At 44.0% G+C, this 7,100-nt stretch overlaps 1 long non-coding RNA gene across 1 annotated transcript; it reads right to left on the bottom strand.

Annotated features, from left to right (window-relative positions):
• Positions 1–2,060: 2,060 nt before the first annotated feature.
• Positions 2,061–6,263, bottom strand: LOC107530405 (uncharacterized). Its single transcript, XR_001602522.2, has 2 exons — positions 5,972–6,263; positions 2,061–2,177 (listed from the first exon to the last, which is right to left on the bottom strand). It is a non-coding gene; the product is annotated as an uncharacterized LOC107530405 (long non-coding RNA).
• Between the last annotated feature and the right edge of the window lie 837 nt (positions 6,264–7,100).

Here is a 7,100-nt window from a genome sequence, read left to right as displayed (position 1 = left end):
TTGGTCCTTGAAACTGGGCCAGCATTTTGGAAGGATTTTTAGAAATAATATTTTTTTAAATGTTGCAAACTTCAGAAGTTAGATCATTGATTCTGACGTTCGTGGGCCTTACTCCTGTGATTTATAGGTCAGCTTAGTTCTTTGTTGCTCAGGGAGTCATCTCTTTGCGCTTTACCTCTGTCATTTAATTCCATTTTCTGCTGGGTGTCTTCCTTCTCTCTGCATGTTTCTTTAAAAAATATTTTTCTCTGTCTGTGGTGAAAAATATTCCTCCTTGGGTGTTTCTCTATTTTGATATCCTTTCCCCTTATTTCCCTTAATTTTAATGAATATTTATTAGGCACCTATTTCACACTAAGGAGTGGGTGAGGCACTTACAGAAATGCAAGGAAGGCCCATGCCCTTCATGAAAATAGGCTCTGTGAAGAAAGCTCTGGTGTCTCTCCTTTAATTAACCATAATAGAAAAGAGGTAGTTTCCCAGCTTTGTCTCATGTTCCTCGTAATTAACTGAAAGAGGAAAAAAAAAGCAAGCTGAGTATGTTATATTTCTTATTGCAAGGAACAAAATGATAATTTATGTGAGGTGGTTTTTTTTAACCTTTTTACCTTTACTCAATTGACTTTCGACCTTTTACATCAATGGGCCTCGGCTGAAGAAAACCTTTCTTTATCCCCGATTACCCTTTCCTTCAGCATGAGAAAGATGTCAGGAATCAGTCTCGAGTGCTCCGGAGCCCCTGCTGGCTTATCTGCCTCGTCAGCAGGCGATGCCCTGCGGTTGACATCGTCGGACACCTGTGGGTCTTTCACAGACTGAGCTGCATGTGGCCAGTGGTCCTCGAACTTGAACCTGTGCTGAATCCCCTGGAGGGCTGATTAATGCACCCATTTCTGGGTCCACACCCAGAGTTTCCGATTCAGCAAGTTTGGGGTGGCACTTGAGAATTTGCTTTTCTAAGAAGTTCCAGAATGAGACTGATGCTGCTGGGCCCACTTGAGAACCAGTGAACTGAACTGAATTTCAAACAGGAGAGAGTTTTGCCAGTAGACGGTGATGGCAGGACTGCCCACAAATCCTCACTTATTTTTTTGGTTCAGAAAGGTGAACCCTAAAATAAACCTTTAAATAAAAATATTATCTAATACACTGTTCTTATTGCAGTGTTTTCCTAGCAGTGAAAAAAATGATAATTCTCGAGTCTCAGAACTTCCAATCTCAGAGCAGATCCAAAGGGCAGGAGGACCCTTTCTTCGATGCCACTTCATGTTTGCACACTTCTCTCCCACTGTGTCATGCACTGCGCTGCAGGTTTTGTCATATCTGACGATATTATTTTTCTAAGCAAAGGAGCAAAAACACAAGCATGACCCTGATTATCAAATGTTCATTTTAAAGATCCTCTGCTCTTACTGTGTTTGTAATTTAAAGAAATCTAATCTCTTCAAAATGCTCTGCTGTGCCTTTTCCTGACATCATGTTTGTTTGAACTTTGGATTCAACAGTAATATCATAACTTTTTGAAAAAAAGAACACAGCAACCTTAGAAGCCAGGGTTTCTTTTAGACCTGTGAGAACAGGTCAGCTGTTGTAGGTGTGCATCCCTGTACACACATGTAGTGTATGCACATCCCTGAGAAGGACGCATGTTCGAGGGAGCAGTAGAGAGCTTGGGAGCTACTGAACTCATGAAACCCACAATATTTCATTGTCTGAGATCTCTGAGGATCAGGTTGATAGATGGGTTAAGCGACACAGGAAAGAATTTTAGAATCTAAAAATTCTTATATATTATATTTAAATGTTATTTAATAAATTTAAACTTCCAAGAAAATAGTTTTATTAACCTGATGATTTACAGTCCACCCCAGTAATAGCAAATTTATTGCAGTAGTTCTCAAATGAGAACCTGTTTGGTTTTCTGAAACAAACTAAGCTGTTAGAATCCTTCCCATTTGAACCATAAAAAAAAACAAGCAACCATAATAAATCGTGTTAGTCCTGGGAATAGTTCACTTACAAATATTATACTATCTTTTTTATTTGTTTAGCAGACTCACCTTCAGGCCCCAAGTAGTGGTGCAACGAACACTTCATTTCAATTTATTTAATCTTGTCTGTGCGTAGTGGGTACTTGGGTCTGACAGAGCTGGAAAAATCCTGGCACATACGTGTGCCTGAGAGAGAGGAGATTCAATGTTACAGCTAACAAACAGCAGGAAGACGTGTCCCAGCTCTGTTCCAAAATCACCTGAGTGTTTTTCCCAAGAGGCAGATACAGCAGATCACCGTCCATCTGCCTCCTTTGGTCTTTCACAGAACCTCAGCTCTTCCGGACATGGGCAGAGACCCCAGAATTGAACTAATCAAGCAGGCGATTCCTTGTCCAGAATCAGGCCGACCCCGAATAAAGCGAGCTCCCTTCTCCCTGCCGACTCCCTGTGGCCTGGCTCAGTAACCGGCATGTACGACACCGCAGCACACAGTTTATTTGTGATCATTAGGGAAGTGCTAAGGGGGGCTAAGAATGTGCGCTCAGAGATGGAGCTGGTTCCTTCCCCGCCTGAGCCATCCCTCTGGACCACACGTTAGAGACCCCGAGACCCCATTTCTGTATGGTTGTGGTTTCACTAAGCCCTCCTCTGCCCACCCAGTCACTGCAGGCTAAAGATGCAGGCAACACTTTTTGTTTCCTTTCTATATGTTTTTTATACACCAGTCTTTGCAGCTTCACTAGCTCTCCTTGGCTATTACTAAGGATAAATGATATGGGGTGGAGCTGAAACAAAAGAACAAACGAAAGGGGGGCAGGGACAGGGTAGAGGGTGACAGACCCAAAGCTCAGAGCCAGGCAAAGTGCTGAGATGAGAACAGAATCCCCTAAGTGAATGTATTAGAGGCCAAGGCCTGAGGAACTGACTTCGGAAAGGCCAGCATGAGGCAGGGTTCCCAAAGCCAGAGCCGAAGGAAGACCCGTCAGACGGCTCATCGCAGAGGCCCCTGGACAGGCTGTGAAACGCGCATGGACAGTGGCTCCCCCTGGCTGTGCGTGAGAGGGAAAATGCCAAGGCCTGGGGAGCTGTATGTCTTTTATAAAGTTCAAAACCAAGCAAAACTGAATAATGTATGTACTGTTATATATATTTAATAACATTTTTAAAACAAAGGCATAAAAACTGCAGGGTAGTAGTTACCTCTGGGGCAAGCAAATGGGGGACTATGTGAGGAGCACAGAGTTAATAAGCTACTTGTAATGCTCTGGTTCTTAGATCAGGTGGCAGGTTCACCTGTATTTGTTACATTATTAAAATCTAGTTAAAATGGGCAAGCACGGTCAGTGGTGAGAGTCTGCCGTGAATCACGTATCAAGATGTGAACTTAAATTCTGAGCACCTGAGGTCTGATTTAAAAAATTGCTAATACACAGAGATTACCAACAAATATTCTGGTATAAGTGGTGCAGGGTACAGCCCAGGCGTCAGTGTCTTTTAATAGCTTCCCAGTTGGTTCTCGGGCACAGCCGGGACTGGGAGCCACTCTGGTATGAGAACAGAGGAGAGAGTGGCTACTGCTCCGAGCAGGAGAAAGCCAGGTCTGGGAAGACTTCACAGAAGGCTGCATTTAAGCTGGGCTTAGGAGCATGAATATGACTTTGACAAATGCACAAGGCATTTCTAGGTGGAGGGAGAACCGCAGGAGGACCTGGGAGGTGTAAGAAGTCGTGGCTGCTCAGAGCTGCAGGGCAGCGTCAATAATTGCATGAGGCTGCATCAGAGGGTGAGTGGGTAGCGAGTAAACGGGTGAGCGGGGCGGGAAACCACACGCTGCATTGAGTGCTGCGTAAGAAATTAGAAATTTTGTTGCAGACAGTGGAAAATCATCAACAGCTCTTAATTAGGGAAACAACCTTTTTAAATGACTCATATACTAGGAATATAATTTGTGAAAAAGTACAGAAGAAAGAGCATTGTCAAGAGAAATGGAGGGCAGTGCCTTCATTACTAAGCTGTCCAGTAGGCCAGATGAGAAATAGGGTCGGATTTAAAAGGGGCAGCGAGAATGAGGGTGGATTTGAGACACATTTTGCAGGAAGCATTTACACGACAGGGAGAAAGGATGGAGTTCATTCTTCCAGCACGGTGGACTAACTGGGTGGTAATGCTTTTAACCAAGCTAAGGAATGAAAACAAGAATCCAGTGTACACGTGTTGAGCTGGAGGTGTCAGGGGTAGAGATATTCAGTAGTAAGGTGCAGTTGGAGCTGAAATTCAGGCAAGAAGTCCAGGCTGGAGATACAGATCTAGAAGTGTCAGGGAAAGGGTAGAGCCATAGAGAGGGCCCAAAGAGAGTTCTGAATAAGTGAAGAGACGTTGGCTGTGGGTGAGACTCTGGGAACCACCAGTCTTTAAAGGGTGGGCAGAGGGAGAGGAACTAATATAAGAAAGAGATGGAGCTGGAAAGAGTTACAAGAGAAGTAGGAAAAAACAAACAAAGCAACTTCAAGAACAGACAACCAAGGGAGTCAAGGGAGAAAAGCTGCAGAAAGAAGTAAAAGATCAACAAGAAAAGTGCCTTGGCCCATAGGTAGGTCACTGAAGAACTGATAAGAGTCTAGCAAGGCTAAGGAAAGGATTTGGAGTCCTGTGCTACAGAACGCCTGGGACTTGAGAGAGCAGGGAGGTGAACGGGGCTTTCCACTGGGAAAGACAGTCCAGATGTGGAGCTGGAAGGAATCAGGTCCCCGAGGAGGGGGCACAGGATAAACATGACCAAAAGGGGCTATGCCTCTAACTATCTAAATGTGCATAGGGAAAGGAGATTAAATACACAAATGTGATTCGGTCGCCATGTTAAAAAATTGGCTGAGTTATGGGAGATGTTTCTTTTCTTAATTTTTCTATGTTGCTGTTTTACAATATTTTTGTGGTACTTTTCTTTTTAATTCTCATCTGAGGATATGTTTTCATTGATTTTAGAGAGAAAGGAAGGGGGAGAGAGAGAGAGAGAGAAACATCAATGTGACATCTATCAGTTGCCTACTGTATGCACCCCAACTGGGAACCGAACCTGAAACCTGGGTATGTGCCGGGATAGGGAATCAAACCGATGGCCCTTCAGTGCATGGGATGACACTCCAACCAACTGAGCCACCCCAGCCAGGACTATTTTTGTAGTTCTTCTATCTCACTTTTTATTGGAAGATGAAGTTTACTTTTAAGGATTAGACTTAGAAAGGAGTATACCCCTGTTCTAAAGCAGTAAGAAAGATGGTAAGAATATCTACAGCTACTGACTGTTTCAGAAGCAGAGGGAAGGAAATTTGGGTAGCTCATTCCAAATGGTCTTTATGGAGCGTTTCCTGCCTTCCTAAGTGGAATCAATGACTCCTCTCCTACCCTCCCTTTGTCCTATACATTTATCTATTAATTCACCTCCATGGTCTGGTTGTCCTTATTTGTCCTCATGTCTATCTCCCTCTTTCCAGCTAAAGTACATCCTGGGCAGACGTCATACCTCATTGGCCTTTATTTTCCAAAACTTAGCACAGTTCCTGTTTCACAGCAGGTGCTCACTGAATTCATGTTGGAAATCTGGCCTTTCCTTGGGGAAAGAAAGCAGATTACTTCCTAAGAGGAGAGGGTGAGTGCAGAAGTGGCAGAGAACAGAAGGTGGCTGGCTAAGGATCCATATATGGATTGGTGGTAAAAACCTTTGGTACAGGAGACAGGGATGTTTCATCACATTAGTTTAAGAGCCACATTAGCAGCAATAAGGTAATTGATGCAGGAACACCCTTATAAGAGAAAAAAATCCAAGTTGAGGCTTTCAAAGAGCTTGGACAGTTACCAAGTAGGTCCCGAGACTACGCCTCAGGCACTGATGAATGCAGAACCCTGACGTCCCGCAAGCTTCAGCCCTCCCTCAGTGTGTCAAAGATGCAATACATGGGCTGTGACCACCTCCCACTCACCTGGCACAGGAGCCGCAGGGTGCCCGCCTGCCTGCTGGGAGAAGGCCGCGGTCCAAGATGACAGGTAAACGAAAGGTCAGAGGCCTAGGGCTGTCAAGGATGCCAGCTGGCTTGTGTGATCGGGTTGATTTCTCACATCCCCTCGGCCAAGTCTCTTGTTTTGTAACAGTTCAGTCACGGCTTTTACTGGAGTAGACAAGCATGAAATGAATTTTCCAGAGAAGTTTCCGAAGTGGGGGAAAGTTCACGGCTCAAAAGCGCCGGTGGGTAATGAAACAATACTGCAAGCTTCTGTTTTTCTTTATAAAGAGAGTTTTTAGGTTTTACAACCTGAATCTAAAACTCGAGCTGTATCCCCAACCCTCAGAACTGTCTTATTCTCTAGCCCTGCTGGTGCACGTTTATTTTATGTGCCTTCTAAATTGCCCACGTGTGCTGTGCTGGTTCCACTCAGCCCTGGGATATTGCCTGGAACACGCACCTGCCGGCCGCCCTTGGCTCTGAGAGCTCGAGTTTGAGGCTCCTGTCAAACTGGAGCTCACAGCCACCAAAGAACTCACTGAGAGCAAACTTAGTAAGGAATGCTGGCCTTAGCCAGCAGGGAATCGTTCATTGTTAGTCTCTATTAGACTGCGGTTTATCGTCAGAAACTCATCTTTCGTTTATCTAGAAGCAAATGCTTAGTTTTAAGGATAAAAGAAAACAATACTAAAAACTGCTTTGAGCGCCCTCTACTCAGCAGTTGTCTTTGATATGCAAACATACAAACCAGGGTAAGGCTCTCAGACTTAGGAGAGAACAAAAATAAAAATAGAAATACAGCTTTATAAAACAAATAAAAACACTTCGATTCATCTTAATCCACTGGCCATCCAACCTGCTGGTTCTTTACCCTGGCTCCACAGTCTGACTTTGAATAAGTTAATTACTCACTGAGACTCCATGATCTGTAAATTGCAATGACACTCATTGGGAAGGGCTGTGATAAGAATTAATTAAACTATTGTGTGTGAGGTATAGAGCACACCACACTTAATAAATATCTGCTTCCATTTTCTTCAAATTGTTTCTTGGAATGAATTTTTTACCATGGTCACCAGGGGAAGAAAGAGAGTAGGGCCTCAGGGAA

Source organism: Miniopterus natalensis, chromosome 9 (genome assembly GCF_054644295.1).
Source record: "Miniopterus natalensis isolate mMinNat1 chromosome 9, mMinNat1.hap1, whole genome shotgun sequence".
In the NCBI taxonomy this organism is placed as follows: Eukaryota; Metazoa; Chordata; class Mammalia; order Chiroptera; family Miniopteridae; genus Miniopterus; species Miniopterus natalensis.
This window is presented reverse-complemented; position numbering and strand designations above follow the sequence as displayed.